This window comes from Lynx rufus, unplaced genomic scaffold (assembly GCF_022079265.1).
Source record: "Lynx rufus isolate CCGP_SWC_20201006 ecotype Redwood Valley unplaced genomic scaffold, mLynRuf1.p SCAF_2, whole genome shotgun sequence".
NCBI classification, from domain to species: domain Eukaryota; kingdom Metazoa; phylum Chordata; class Mammalia; order Carnivora; family Felidae; genus Lynx; species Lynx rufus.
This window is the reverse complement of record NW_025814834.1, coordinates 210,062,018-210,078,270: the sequence shown is the minus strand read 5'-3', so window position 1 is coordinate 210,078,270 and position 16,253 is coordinate 210,062,018.

The window sequence follows — 16,253 nt, the reverse complement described above, 5'->3', positions numbered from 1 at the left end:
CTGAATTTCCTCTCAGGTGGAAACCCCATCTCCCAAGGCTGACTGCAAGCTCCTTGAGGGCAGGCTGTGCCTTCCTGACTCCGGGCGAGGCGCTTTGCCACGTGGGGCCTCAGTCTCTCATCCGGAAAGTGGGGACGCCGACAGTGTCTGTGCCGGGGCGTCTTTGGGCGTTGCCAAGCACCTGGCACCTTAGTAGGTGGTCAGCCACAGCCGCTTGCTTTGCTGCGGGTGCTCCCTGAGCCCGGGGAGCTTGTCCCCTGGGGTCTCCTGGGGGCTTGGGGAGAGTGTGGGTGGTTGAGGGCAACCCATCACAGCTACTGGATGCAGTCCCCAGAACAGGCCTCCCGGGACTGTCCTCCTGTGGCTACGACGTGAGGTTTCTGAAAACCCCCCTTGTCGTTACGAGACGCCCCACTCGACTGAGGCCTCTGCCCGAGGCTCCCTGTTTGCTGTGTGGGCGCCATGTTGGATCGTAATTGTGTCCATGTGGGAGGGGCACTGCCATCTGGTCTCGAGGAGGAAAATTGGGGTTACACCGCCTTTCCCATTGTCCTCTCTCTGCTCCTCACTGCTTGGCCACACAGGAGCTGTGACAACGCCTGCCTTGCCCCCTCACTTCCCTCCCCATGCCCCAGCGGGGACCCCGCCAGGCCAGCCTTACTCACCCTCCTCTCTCCTTCCACCCTGCCTCAGCCTCCTGACTGCCACATCACGGTGGGCGCAGCCCCCAGGAACATGGAGGTGGCCTCAATGACCGGCTGAGATTTGTCTAGAGGGTGGTGGGGGGTGGGTAGAATGTCCCGGGGCCCCGACCAAGGAACTTTCTTGGCAATAGAAATCACTTCTCCTTCTTGAACATTCCTTCCTCTCAGGCTTGATCTGTGATCCTGGGGCCTGACTGGAAGTCTTTGGAGAAGCAACATTACCTGTTGAAGGCACAGCTTGCCGCGGCCATCGGGACACACAGGGTTCAGAGGGCAGGGGTGAGGGGAGAGTGGGGGCCTCGGGGAGCAGGACTTCTGTTTCGGTGAATCAGCCTCTAGGCTTTCCAGGATGCCGGCGAGCCTTGCCTTTGGTGCAGCCAGGGTGCCTGATGTCAGGGCCACCACGTTTGGGCACGTGGGCCAGGCGCTGCATGACCCCAGGGGCACCATGCAGACAGGTTACAGGTGGGGGGTGGCCCTTAAGTTGTGCCCTGTGGCAGCCGCAGCTGGTGACCTGTCAGTGCTGGTCTGACCCGTGCAGGGGTTGGCAGCCTCTGTCTTCCAATGACCCGGAGGAAGGAACCTCCAGGCCCCCCTTGCCTTAACTGTCCAGTGTACCTGAGTGCCTGCCTTAGCTTCTCTGGGCTAGGCCTCGATTCCCTGGTCGTCTCTTGTAGTAGAGAGGGGCTGGATCCTCCTTCCTGGGTCCAGGCAGCTGACAGATGGCCCCAAGTCCCAGTGCCACCAGCCCCTAACACTAACGCCTCCACCCGGACACGGCTGTTGGCACCCCAGCCTGGGATGGACCTCTGATGGGCTGACATTTGCCCAAATGGGCCCCACACTAGAACAAGACAGAAGCTCCAAATCCCAGCTCTGCCTCTGTGTGGTCACAGGCATGCCTCTCAAATCCTTCTTCTTCTTCTTTTTTTAATGTTTATTTATTTTTGAGAGACAGACAGAGCGTGAGCTGGGGAGGGGCAGAGAGAGAGGGAGACACAGAATCGGAAGCAGGCTCCGGGCTCCGAGCTGTCAGCACAGAGCCTGACGCGGGGCTCGAAGCCATGAGATCATGACCTGAGCGAAAGTCAGAGGCTTAACCAACTGAGCCACCCAGGGGCCCCTATTTTTTATTTTAGAGAGAGAGAGAGAGAGTGTGCGTGCCTACGAGTAGGGGAGAAGGGCAGAGGGAGGGGGAATCCTAGGCAGATGCCGTGCTCAGCGCCGAGCCTGATGTGGGACTCGATCCCACGACCCTGGGATCATGCCCTGAGCTGAAATCAAGCATCGGACGTTCAACCTACTGAGCCACCCAGGGGCCCCGCTTTTGTTTTCTTAAATTTTTTTACGTTTATTTATTTGTTCAGTAAACGTTAGTGAAAAGCGTACTATGTGCCGGGCACTGGGTTAGGTCCGGAGGAGGCGGGTGAATCAGGCAGGCAGGTTGCTCCGTTGCTGGAGTTTAGGCACACTTGCGGGCACAGACGAAATCCAAGTAAACACGCGGAGAGATTACACAATTACAAATTGCCTAAATGCTTTGGAGGAAACAAACTCATTTGCTTATTAAAGCTTCAGAGATACAAAGGTAAGTTTCAGCCAAGCCCGTGGAATGTGAGGTTTTTCTAGGATCCCATAATGAAAATAACCGGACACTGGCAAGGGCCTGCTAAGACTGTAATATGTCAATGAGCGCCTCATGGAAATGAGCTCTTTCGCTCTTTACAGAAGTCCTCGTGGCGTGGCCGAGTGTCATTATCTCCATCTTACAGAGGAGCACACAGAGGTCAGGGGGTCAAGCGACTTGCCCGAGGTCACGTAGCTCGCTAATGAAGCCAGATTTGAGCTTGGGTTTGTTTGATCCCTGCCTGCTGTAATTACAGACCTTGTCCGAGCCTCGTGGCCGGGCTCCTGCTGGGCAGGGAGTTCCTAAAGCCGGTGGCTGGAGGGCTGGGGAGGACCCCCTGGGAATGAGGCCCCCCCCATCTGAGCTGGAAGAGGGGGTGGAGGGTGGGGTCCAGGAGACCCGGGGCTGGAGGAGCTAATGCCAAAGCTAAAAGAAGGCGATGGGGTGTGGATGGGGTCCCCACCTCTGTCTCCACGTAGCACCCGAGGGCCAGCATGTCTCATGGCCTTGACTGTTCCCACTTTCAGGGCTGCAGGCAGGTGGCTTAGGAGGTCGGGAGCCCCGCGCTCAGAATCTGGACTTCCTGCCCCGGTACCACAGTCCTAGTGTCCTCGTGGTTGAGAGCCCGGGCTCTAGAAATTAAAAGACCTGGACACAAATTCCAGCTTTCCCACCTTCGAGCGGTGTGACTTTTGGCAAGTTGCTTACTTCTCTGAGCCTCAGTGGCCTCACGTTCCAGACGGGCGTGATCAAATCTGCTTCTCCGATCCTGGAGGATAAATAAGATGATACATTACAGTGTTTCCCCCAGTTCCCGGATGATCATATAGTGAGGGTCGATGAGCATAAAGCCAAACCCTATTCTTCCAGGAACTCGGGGTGTCTGCACCTCCCCCAACTGATGGAAAGAGCCTGCAAAACAAAGTAGGACCCACGAACGTTCTTTCTCTGATTTTCGTTTTTTTTTTTTTTAATTTTTTTTTTAAACGTTTATTTATTTTTGAGACAGAGAGAGACACAGAGCATGAACGGGGGAGGGTCAGAGAGAGAGGGAGACACAGAATCTGAAACAGGCTCCAGGCTCCGAGCTGTCCGCACAGAGCCCGACGCGGGGCTCGAACTCACAAACCGCGAGATCATGACCTGAGCTGAAGTCAGACGCTTGACCGACTGAGCCACCCAGGCGCCCCGAATGTTTTCACAGTTTACCCATGTTGTAGCATGTATTGTCATTTCTTTTTTTTTAAATTTAAGAGGAGCGAGAGCGCGAGAGAGCGAGCTGGGGAGAGGGGCAGAGGGAGAGAGAGGGAGAGAGAATCCCAAGCAGACTCCACGCTCAGCACAGACCCCGATGCGGGGCTTCATCCTCCAACCCCAGGATCATGACCTGGAGGCAAAATCAAGAATCAGATGCCCAACCAGCTGAGCCACCCAGGTGCCCCTGCTGTCGTTCCTTCTTCAGGCCGAGCGCCACGGTGTGGTTGTGCCACGTCTTGTCAGTCCACTCGCCCATCTCTGGGCATGCGGCTGAGGGTGGTCACCCTGCGGCTTTTGAGTTGCAAGCACTCAGTTCCAGCCACCAGCCGAGTCCCGGTTCCAAACTTCTGAGGCAGAGATGGTGACCGTCCTGTGCGCACACGTTGGCCCTGGGCCACATGGGTATCGACAACATGGCGGCCGCGACCCGCTCTTGGGAGGTGAGGGGGTGATTCTCGGAAAGGAAATGGGAGTCGTTGGCGATTGAGAAGCCTGTCCCTACGTAAGAAACCAAGCTGGGTCATCCCTAGATGGAAATATTTTCATTCCGATGGACCTCTCTGGAATGTGTTGGTTAGGAGACTCAGAAAGAGGCTTTTATTGAATTTTACACCTTTATTAAAAATGTTTTCTTGGGGGCGCCTGGGTGGCTCCATCGGTTGAGCGTCCGACTTCGGCTCAGGTCACGATCTCGCGGTCCGTGAGTTCAAGCCCTGCGTCGGGCTCTGGGCTGACAGCTCGGAGCCTGGAGCCTGCTTCCGATTCTGCGTCTCCCTCTCTCTCTGCCCCTCCCCCGTTCATGCTCTGTCTCTCTCTGTCTCAAAAATAAATAAAAAACGTTAAAAAAAATTAAAAAAAATGTTTTCATATGTGAGTTTCGTGCGTACAACATAGTGATTCGGCTTCTCTGTGCATTGTGCTGCGCCCACCTTGTGTAGCCACCATCTGTCACCATACGACGCTATCACGGTGCCGTTGACTGTGTCCCCTGTGCTGTGCCTTTATTCTTGTGACTTACTCATTCCGTGACTGGAAACCTGTACCTCCTTCTCTCCTTCGCCCAGTTGGCCCGTTTCCCCCCCACCCCCTTCCCCCAGAAAGATGCTATTTTAATTTCAACATATCTGCGTGCTTTGTGCCTTCTGGCTTACAGGGTGGCAGGTGGAAGTGGGGGGCCTCTACGAGTCGGGCCCTGGTTAGGCCGCCGTCTTGCCCTGGCCGCCGTCTAGGCCTGTTTGCTCTGGGGGCCAGTCAGCCAGAGGCTGCCTCAGGCCCTCGGGACCCGGGGGGCCCGGTCCAGCCCCGCCTCTGCCCCGGCGCCCTCACTCGTTCTTCTCCAACTTCTGTCTCTTGATGTTACCCAGGCTCAGTTTCTTACTGACAAAATGGCTGCTTACACGCACCGTGCTTTCTTTGGTACGTTGGCGAGGAGGCCACGTGAAGCTGATGACCGCAGAGCAGGGATTCTCAACCGGGGCCACTTGCCCCCCCCCCCCCCCCCACCAAAGAGGGACAAGTGGCAATGTCTGGAGCCATTTTTGGTTCACCCAGCTGGGAAGGGTCGGTGCTGCTGACATTAGAGGGCGCGGGCCAGGGATGCCGCCACATGGGCTGCAGGGCCTAGGACGCCCCCACCACCAGGGTGGTCTGGTCCAGGGTGTCGGTAGCACCGAGGGGAGACAGGCTGATCCGGGGCAGCCTGGGAGAATCATTCCTTCTGCGCGTCTTTCCTGGGCATCGTTCGGCGCTACCTGCGGGGAATGGCAGGGGGTTGGTAGGGACACAAGGCGGAAAGGACCCAGTCCTACGGCAGAGGGTCTGGCGTACGGTGGACACTTCCATACCGTTTCTACATCAAAGCGTAGCTTCAGCTGGCGGAAAGCCCAGCACGTGGCCGTGGTCATGCCCTACTTGTGGCCGAGCAGACTCCGCTGGCAAAGTGTGATGTGGCCAACAGCCTCTGTTGGCCGACAGGTGCTTCCAGAATGCTGGCGGAAACTCACCCAACAGAGTGTGGCTCAGGCTGCCGGTTATCGAGTGGATGGGGGAGAAACAGGCTACCCTGGCCTCCCAGAGTGACCGGTGGTTTGGGGAGAAAGGAGCGGAGGCGGGTTTATCGAGGTTTTTCTGAACTCGTGGATTCTGCTCAGGGAGTGTTTGCCCCCTCTGCCACCTGGGCTTTGGGGGTGGATGGGGGAAGGGGGGGCAGGAAAGACAAGACTCTAGAGAGCAGGAGAGGAAATTCCAGAGGCCTTTATACCCTTCAGAGGATGGGGGCCGGGGGTGGGGGTGGGGGCAGGTTCAGGTTGCCAAAGAGAAACATGGAGGAAGATTCTGGCCTCTCGTGTGCTCCTTCCCTGACCTTGGGGGGCAGCTTTCTCTGGGAGCAGAGAGCCCGGGCCAGGCCTTCTGGGTGGGTGAGGCGGGAAAGACGGTGGCCCTCTGCCGTCGGGCAAAGGGAACGAGACTGCAGCCTGTCCCCTGACCAGGACTGAGGGAAGGTGCTGGAAGGAAGGCAAGGGCAGCCGTAGTGGACAGCTTTTCTCCTCGCAGGGCCCCCAGAACCAGGAACCCGCCTTCCTGACTCTGGCCAGGGCCTCTTAAAGGAAGAGCTCTCCCCGTCGCTACGTCCACAGGTGGAGGGGCCACGTCTCCACCTGCCTCTTCACTCATACCTTAAGCCCCAAATAATAAAGCCAACGAAGCTCTAACGATGACAAGGGCTTCCTGCCAGCGTCAGTGGTGCTGTTCTGGTGCTTTCCATCTCATTTAATTCTCTCGCACAGCCGTGCACCTCCCAGCTGGCTCTTGGCCGCCAGCCTCCCAGGAGGGAATCCAGTGAGTCAGGCGTATGTTGATTCTCTCCGGTGGTGCAGAACCTTCGGTCCCACCAGGGCTTGCTGAACCCTTTGCGCCCCGGGCTCGCTTGGGTAACTAGTGGAACCAGAGGCTTTGGTTTCCTTCAGCCCCGAACTCAAAATAGCCACAATTTTGTACGCCCTCGGCGTGACCTCGGGCAACTTACTTCTTTCTCAGAAACCTGTTTCCCTCTTTGCAAAATGGGGGGAAACCTTGTTGTGACGCTCAGATGAAGGGGAGAGATTTTAGTGGATAAAACACGTGCGAGCCCAAACCCGGGATCGTCTCCATCATCATCATCATCATCATCAGGGGTCAGCAAACTTTCGCTATGAGACCAGACGGCAAATCTTTTAGGCTTTGTAGCCCCTACAGTCTGTCGGTATTAAATTCTATCGTCTCTTCAAAGCGGCCACGGACAGTAAGCAAATGGGTGTGGCTGTGTTTCAATAAAACTTTATTTACAAACACAGGGGATGGGCCCGATTTGGCCTGAGGGCTATGGTTTGCTGAGGCCCGGATCTAAGGCCTGAGGCTTGACTCCCATTGCCTGGTAGCAAAAAGCGGAACAGGGCCTGGGCCAGGTTTGATGTGAAATGCAAGTGTCCACGTGCAAACAACCATCTGAGTGTTTTGAGGGCAGGGGAGGATCTACCTTTGAGACCCCATCCTGGGTTCTCAGGGGCACATGGTGAGGGCAGAGCAAGTATTCGTGGGTAAATGACTTTCTGGCGACCATTTCGGCTCAGGTCATGATCTCATGGGCATGAGATCGAGCCCCACGTCGGGATCCTCGGTGGGCATGGACACTGCCTGGGATTCTCTCTCTCTGTCTGCCCCTCCTTCATTCTGGAGCTTGCACTCTCTCTCTGTCGTTCTCCAAATAAAAAAAAAAGAAAAAAAGGTGTCCTTGTAATCAGAGCCATCATTATTGTCTATCCCCCGGGAGTTGGACTCCAGAGCCCTTTCCCTATGGTCTCATTTAATCTTCATGAGAACCCTGTCGTATCAGGACGGTTGTTGTTATCCTGGCGGGACAAGGGGGAAACCGAGGCTCCGGGAGATGAGGTCACGCAGCCGGAAAGGGCAGGCATTCAAACTTGAAATTCCAACTTCAGAGCTTGTGCTTTTCCACCTCCTCTGGTTAAAAGACTCCCGGTCTGTGGATGAACCTCGAGCCCTCCCTTGTGCCCATGTCCTGGGCTTCTTTCTGGGCCGGGGGGCAGCTGTCAGTGCTTAAACCTTCTGCCTTCACCCCCCCCCCCCTTAGAGGCCCCCACCTTTGTTCGCGCTGCTCCTCCCTTCCCCCACCCCGGCTGCTTCCTGGTCCTCCCAGGCCGACTGATGACAGATTGCCTGGCCCGGCCCGGCCCGGCCCTGCCCATGGGCCTGACCCGGTCTAGCCCTTCCTTGTGGGCTGCTAGGGGCCGCCTCCCGCGCTCCTGCCTGCCCGCCTGGCAGGTCTGGCGGGTGAATGACTCACATTCCTGGTCCTCTGCACACGAAGCGTGGGGAGCCAGCGCGCCTGACCCCTGGGCTCCTGCCTGCCCCGCCAGCGGCTGTGACGGACAGGACCCTTCCCCGCCGGTGGCGCCTGACCCTGTGCCACCCGCACCCGTTTCCCCGAGGGCCAGAATTGGACTGCACGGAATCCAGGTCAGCTTTGGGGCTTGTAAACATCTCTGTCCCTCGCCGAGTTGGAGGAGGGTCCCTTGGAGGTCACGGGGCGTGTGTGGGCTTTCTGCCGTCGTTGACACCCTTGGGCACCGGGCCCAGGGACACCCTGCTCCCTCCCAGTCGGTGATGGGGCTTGGGGACGCCTTGTGCCAGGCTCTACAAGGAGGACTCTGCTGGGAGCCTCGGGGGATGTGGCCCTGACCCTGGTGGCCACCTGTGGGGGCAGGTCAGGGCAACGTGGGGGCGAGGAATGCAGAGGGAGCCCGGCAGAGGCGTGGGTGCCTCGGGAACTTTCCCTGATTCCCTTCTCGGGGTCACAGAGTTTGATGGTTGGAGCCTGATATGGCCCTTACGGGACACCTAGGTCAACGGCATCATTTCAGAGCTGGGAAAACGGAGGCTCGGGAGGACAGGGAGTATCTCAAGGTCACGCGGTGACTTAGCGGCAGAGCCGGGCCTGGAAGCCGGATCCGGCTGCCGCCTCCCTGCGGTCACCCTGGGTCCTGGCTGTGAGTCCCCGACAGGTGGCCGTTTAGCCACAGCTTGAATCTCTCCGGTGGCGGTGAGCTCGCTGCTTTTGGAGGCAGCCTCTTGCGGCGTCTGCGTGGCCGGTGGCCGGCGGTGAGGACACAGGGCCTGCGGGGCGCTTACTTCATGCCCGGCACCTTGCTAACGAAGCACGCCCCGCGCGTTAGCTCTTTCAGTCCTCCCAACACCCCTGTGAGGCCAGTGGTGTCGTCGCCGTTCTCGTTCACAGCCGAGGAAACGGACCCAGAGAGGTTGAGTAACTTACTTAAGGTTTCGCAGCTTGGAAAAGGGGAGCTGAGATGGGAGGCCAGACAGGTCTGGTTCTGGGGCCTGACGGAGCCCTCCGCCCCCTCCCTTTCTGCTGCCACGAGTCGATGAGGCGTAGCAGGGTGGGGGGCTGGCGGGGCACGGCCAGGCTGGGCTTGTTAGGGGCGTTTAGATGGATCGCGCGTTTCTCTGGCCTCCCCGCGTCCGAGGAAAACAAGTGTTACTGCTGAAGCTTTTCTCCCTCCCCTGCTTGGGCTTCGTGGCAGCTCACGCTCTGTCTCACGTGGCGCCCGAGCTGCAGAGTCCAGCACAAATGGTAATGACCTTCCAGAGTGGCCTCCACGATGCTACACCTGCCTTGGTCTGTCCACGAAGGGTCCTTTGCTGGTTAACAAGGGCAGCGCCTCACCCTAAGGTGCTCGACTGTTTACAAAGCTGGGCCACGTCTGTTGTCCCCGATGGGTCTCACGCCAGCCTGGGGTGCTGGGCAGGGCAGGAATGAAGATCCCTGTAATTGAGGGACAGAGGCTCAGAGAGGTGAGGTGACCTGCCTGAGGTCACACAGCTAAGAGATGGCAGAGCATTAGGTTCTCTCTCCTGGCTCCTAACAGGGTGTGCTGCCATTAAGCGGGCCTCTCCTCTCAGTTTTTCCTCTGGAGGATCCAGAAGTTTCTAAAGGCGAGGCTGCCTCCCCGGCTTTTGGCCAACGAATCCGGGTCTCCTGAGGCTTGGCTGGGGACCGGCCACCAACTCTCCTCTGTCTCTTTGAGGGCTGAGCTCCTCTGGGAGCAATGGCCGCAGACTTTCCCGCTGGGCGTCCTCCGTTAGCGGGACTTTGGGGTCTTCAGGGGGGGTGACTGGTCCGGCCCCTTCACATCCCTACCACCTAGAAGGCGAGAAGGATCCCTGATATGTTCATCCAGGGCTTCCTCTCAAAAACAGTCTCATGGGTGAGAAGTCCCCAGGCTGATTCCGTTCTGTCCCCTCCTCCTTCTCTTCCTAGTGGTCAACAACAACAACAACAACAATAATAATAACAGCGAGGTTGACTACTGGCATTGCCACCATGACTACTGTGCCATTTATTGGGCACTCACCCCGTGCTCAGCTCTAGGTCAGGTGTCCTGACGCCGTAGCTCATCTAACCCTCCTGCCAGTCCAGATGTCACAGATGAGAAAGCTGAGGCACCGAGGGGTGAAGTCATTGGCCCAGAGTCACACGGCTGGCCCGTGGCACTGAAACCGTCACTCAGAAAGTCGAAAGCTCCCATCACCCAAAGTCACCATCCAAAGTCATGTGCTGAGTTCCTGGTGCAGCCAAGAGCGGCGACTGGCTTGGTTGCTTCCGGCTTTTAAGCTCTTCCCTCTCTGCGCCGCTGGGCCGGGCTGGGCGGCCCTGGGACTCGAGAACCGTGGGTTCTGGTTGCTCTGCTTCTAAAATACTATGGGACTCTGGACATGCCCCTCACCCTCCTGGGGCCTGGGTCACCCCATCTGGGTGGAGGGGCTGATAATTTCTTCCCTGTGATCTAACCAGGGGCTGTGAATTACAGTCACGGCTGGGGATGCCTGTAAAACCTTGACACGGTGCGCAGGGAGGGAACCGGCGTGAAGAGAGTAATTACCCAAGCAGCGTCTCCGGTCCCCTCTGTGCCTGGGACAGCCTTGACGTTTAATCCCCACAATTACTGGGGATGAAGGAATTGGTGCCGAGCTCCACAGCCAGAGAAATCTGGGGCTCAGCAGAGGAGCAACTCACAACTCGCTCAAGGTCACAGGGCTAGGAGGTGGGGATTCGAACCCAGCCTGTGTGTGTGTCCAGAAGTGAGCGCCCCCCCCCCCCCCACCAGCCCTCATGGGAGACAGCTCCCTGGGGATGGGGGCAGGGGGTTCAGGGTTTCCAGCCCCAGAGCAGCAAGAGAGTTCCCGGTGGGGATACTCATGGGAGCAGGTCCCCAGGAGCTTAGCAGGTGGGTCCGAGGTAGGTAGCTTCCCTGTCCAAGCCTCCTCCCACTTTGCCTTCCAGCAGAATGAGAGCGAGCCTCCTCCCCCATCATTGCTTGTCTCAAGGACAGAGGCACCTCTTGTTCCAAGGGGACCAGGAAAATAGGGAGCTCTCCTGGGTGTTGGGACCTGTTCTGTAGGTAACCTTGACCCCTGACCCTGCCTGCTGGACCAGCCAGACCCAGCTCAGCCACTGCACAGAGACTTCTGATGCCCCAGCAGAGGGAGGGGAGGCAACGGGGCTGGGGAGCAGCCCTGCCCCCTTCCTTCTTCCCCATCGTACCCTATCCCCTGGTTCTTCGGAGCATTGTAGTGATTAAATCTGACGACCATTCATTCTATCTGATATAAAGGCCTCCAATGTCATGGTTCCAGACAGGCAGAGGGTGAGGAGGGGACCTTGGGCCGGAGCCAGGAGGCTGCCTCTGCTCTCGTTCCATTCTTCATGCCCTGTGTGACCTTAGGCAAAGCCCTTGTCCTCTGAGGGCCTCAGTTATCCCCTCTGTGGATGGAGGGGGTTGGCTCGGATCATTCCTAAGGGCCCTTTCAAGCTCTGAAATGCTCAAAGGGAAAGCCCCAAGGTGCCCTCTGGGCTCTTCGCCAGCCATCCCTCCTCCCACGTGACCACCAGGCCCCGGGAGCACAGGAATGCGGGGAGGCTTGAGTTTGCTTCTGATGCATGGCGGACTGGCAAGGACTGGAGTGACCACCACAAAAACCTGTTCCTGTTCAGTCTGGCCAATTCTGGAATATATCCAGGATGCCCACGTTTGCCCAGCTGCAGGGAGAGCCCTCCACCTTGTTGTTGGGAGGAAGAAGTACGGACTTCAGGGTCGCACTGAGTTCAAAGCTCAGCTCTGTCCCTTCTCGTGTGTGAACTTGTAGGTTCCGTATCTGAAATGGCAGACGATCATACTGAACCTGCTGAAGTGCTGTGCAGGTTATGTGTTATCCCAGGCAGAGTGCTTGACCTGGTGCATAGTAAGTGCTCAGTAAAAAGAAGGGCATGTCCCTGGCCCCAGTGCCGTCTCAACCTCCCATTCCCAGCAAACAAATAAGGGTCCAGGATGGCAGGACACCTCATTGTGCTGCCCAGAACCTTAACGCAGATGAGCAGATGTGTCCAAGTGTGCTAGGGATGATACCATGCTTTAGTGCCTTTTCCTCTTTCTCACAATTTCTCTGGAAATTACAAAACTGGGCCACATGCCTCAGTGGCCGCTCTCTTGAGACTTCTGGGTTCTTCAACCCCGAGTCTTGCTTAGCTCACAGGAAATGGGAAACCCTATGCTCTGGCCGAAGAGTAGCGGGGAGGAGAGGAGCCTGCTTCCCACAGATCTTTCCCTAGAATCCAGCTGGCTGGCTCTAGCCGCTGATCAGAATTCACAAAGTACGGGATTTGGCGGGTCAGCATGAGATCTCTCAAGTTAACTGCAGAGTAAGACCCCTAAAGCTCAAGGCTCCTGGCAGGCGCTCCAGAACTCTGAGACAGCACCCAGGGAATAGGTTGGGGTCGACTCTGACCAGACACCAGGCTCAGGCACAGCTGCGTCCCTAGGCCCAGTCCTGGAGCCACTGGTCAGGGAGTTTACCACACTGGGTATATTCTGTGGTTGGCCCCAATTCAGAGACCTGTGGTTTGGGATAGAGCACATGAAATTCCCTGCAAACTGGTGATTTCTGGGAAGAGAGAACAGACTTGATCAGCCTACACGCTGTTGCTTTTATTCAGTTACCTCAAAGCTCATCAGCCACATGGTACTGTTCCCTGCTTTCCCTGGAATCCTGACCAGGGGAGTTTGCACTTAGCAGAGAATCTGCATCCAGCTTCCTTCTGCTTCACTGGGTGGGAGAAGTATTGTCCTCTAGTCCCCTTTCGCTTGGTTTTCAATGGTATTCATCCATCCATCCATCATTCATCTGTCCATGTGTCTATCCATCCATCCATCTATCCATCATCCATCCACTCATCATCCAATGATCCATCCATCCATCCTTCATCTATCCATGTGTCTGTCCATTTATTCGTGTGTCCATCCATCCATCCATCCATCCATTTGTCTGTCCATCTAGTCTTCCACCCATATATCTATCCATCTACCTATACACTGTTTATTGAGTGTCCACTATATGCCAGGCACTGTATCCTTTGCTCTGTGCAAAACAGACATGAGCCTGCCCTCAGGCAGATTAGAGGACAGCAGGAGCCACAGAAAACTTAGTAAGAAAAACAGTACTTTGTGCTCCAGACTTATCGTCTCTGTTTATCAGTTTTCTTATGTGTTGCATGGGATGATGGCAGTACCTATTACACGGGATTATGGTGAAGATTTGATGAGACAGTACAGGCAAAGTGTTGGCCCCGTCCCTGGCATGTAGTAAGTGCTCAATGAATTTGAGCTATGATGAGAATGAGGACCATGATCATGATGAAGATGATGATGAAGATGATGATGAAGTTTACGGTCATCTAAATCAGCGCCTGGCACTAACCAAGCAACCATACGTGTCCCTGAGCTGTAGTGGGCAGACAGGCTTTCTCAACAGCAGCAGAAGGTAATAGGGGAACGGTGAGGGCAGGCCCCATGCCAGCTTCTCAGGATGGGGCATGTGTGCTGGATGTGCCATCTGGAGGCAGGGTCTGAGGGCTTGTTGGGGGAGCCGGAGCCAACATAGCTGCCTGGCTGGTTTAGCCAGTTAGGATTTGGTTGTGAATCTTCTCAGGGCAGGATAAGCCATGACACCTGGAGCTGTAGACCGCCTTCGCAGGGGCTGGGGTAGGCTGTCTGGAAGCCGCCAGAAGTGAAGGAAGGCAGCAGAGGTGGGGACGAGCCTCTGTGCTGGGGGCTCGGGGGAGACGGCTGGAGCTGGAGCTCTGGGGGAGCAGCCAAAAGTGGCTAGGGGGTCCCTGGTCCCTGGGGCTGATCGGGGCGGGGGCATGTCCGTGTCCCTTGCCACCGTGCCTCCAGCTCCTAGAACAGTGCCAGGCACATCTCAGACACTTCTCCGGGGAGTATCTGGGAGTGTTTGTTGAACGGGTGCTGAGGCTCCACTGGGATGGTCTGATGTAACTATCAGGCTGGCTCACCTGGGAGAAACAGTGGTTCTGGAACCAGAGGGAGAAGCGTTCATAGCCTGACCCCACCACCTACCAGCTCTGGGGGACCGTGGATAAGACACTTGCCCTTTCTGAGCCTCGGTTTCCTCATCTGCAAAATAGGAATTGCGGTCGATACTGAGGGCTGTTGTGTAGATGGGAGATGGCGAAGGGCTTCGAAGGTACCCAGTAAAAAGCGACTCTGCTGTCATCATCCATGTTTCTGGGGTGACACCCAGAGTTTCGAGCCAGGACTGGGGGATTGGGCTGGTGCGGACAGAGTATCTGCTGAACCCCCACATTTGAAGTTTGGGGGAGGGGTGACGGGATAGAGTCAGATAGACCCGGAATCTATTGCTTACTTGCTGTGTCACCTTAGGTAAGCTACTCCCTCCCTGCGCCTCCTCTGTTCCACCTGTCCAAAAGGGGATCTTGAAAGCAGCTGTTCTATAGAGTTCTTTCGAGAGTAAATGGGATTGTGCATGAAGAGCTTGGGGCCTGGCATGTTATACATGTTCAGGAAAGGGGAGCTATCCTCACCAAGGGAAGGGGTCCCCCCTTCTGAGACGCCGGGGCTTCCCTTGGAAGTGACCCACTGCACTGTGTCTCTGCTGACACGTGGGTGGGTCTCAGAAGGTGCTTGTTTCCAGGAGAAAACCCAGGGAAACCATTTGGCTTAACCTCTTAAGTTCCATGGGGCCGGGGCTTGAGTGATCGTAACTGGGGGCTATTCAGTAGGGGGAAGGAACACGGACTTCAGATTTAAATCCCAGTAGATGTTAATGAACGCTGGGGCTGGTCCAAAAATCCAGTCTATAAAACTCCTGCCTGCAGCTTCTGGTGCGTTGCTAATGGGAGTTTATGTGAAGGACACAGTGGGATAAGGGCCCATTGTTCTGAGCGGGGACGGTTTTATGACTCTTAGAAAGCGTCTTTCATCTGGGAGACCAGGGAACTGATGGGACCTCCCAGCCCTGGGCGGGGGAACTGGAGGACGCTGGAGGTTTCTGGGGCTGGTGCCAGGCGGCGGCCACGGCCAGGCCCTCTCGCTACAGCCAGGGTAGCTGGCGGGGGCTGCACAGCAGGGCCTCCCTTTCCCCAGGCCCGGGACCTTCCCTCCTGGAGATCCTCTGTCCAGCCCGGCCAGGTCTGCTTGGCAAAAGGCTGGAGGCTCACTGTGTCCCCCGGGGTTCCCTCCCTGCTCCCCCTTCCTCGGCAGCCAGTGCTGTATCTTTTTCACCCTTATGGATGAAGATCCTTCCAGAACAGGCCTTGGGCCCTGCGTTCACTGTCAGCTGACTAGCAACTTCAGGCCTGGAGGCCTTGCCTGGCACTCGAGCCTTGGGTAAGGGCAGTAACCTGATGCCAGGAAGCTGAGACCTTGTCTCCTTGTCCTTTCTGACTCCTTGGCCAGGCCCCAGACGGAGAAATCCAACCTCCCCTTGGCTCGGCAGACAGGCCCAAGCTTTCTGTCTGTTTATCCCGGGTAGGGGCTGCAGGAGTGGGTGAGGCTGGCGTCCTACCGTAGGCAGGGCCCGTGGGGAGGAGACCTGGGTGCGGTCACACCTGCTGTGGATGCCCCTGGCCGTTCAGCCCAGACTGTGACTCCCCCTCCCCGCTCACCTTTTCTACTTTGGGAGGTACAAGAAGGCCAGAGCAGCATGTCGGGGATCCCTTGAGCCCTAACTGGCCCCAGAATCCCTTCACCCTGCGGCGAGACAGCAGCCATGGGCAGCGGGCGCTGCCTGGTTAGCAATCCCTCCGAGGCTTCTGGGCTTTCAAGGAATAAAAAAATCTGTTCGGGCACGTGCACGTGAGGGGGATCTGGAGGAACCCAACAGGCCGCTCCGACGGACATTCCAGGCTAGCACAGAACGTCTTCGTGCCTCAGTTTCCTCCTCCCGAAAACGGGAGGGAAAGTACCTGCTTTGTAAGGTTGCTGGAAGGATCGGCTGGAACGAGGCCGGGTGTGTGGCGGCGTGAAGGCTGGCTTGGCGTCCACCGTCACTTGACTCTGTCTCTCACCTCCCCGGGTCCAAATTCCTGGGAGGAACGAGCTGATTGGCCAGCTTGCCGTCAGATGTTCACCCTCTCCCCCAATCAGCTGTGCTGGCGAGGAGCGGGCTGCCCCGCCCACGGGCGGGAGGGTGTAGGGAGGCACATCCTGGCATGTCAACCCCAGCCTGTTCAGAGGCTCTATCAGATGGGGAAAGTACTGCCCACAGTGGCTTGG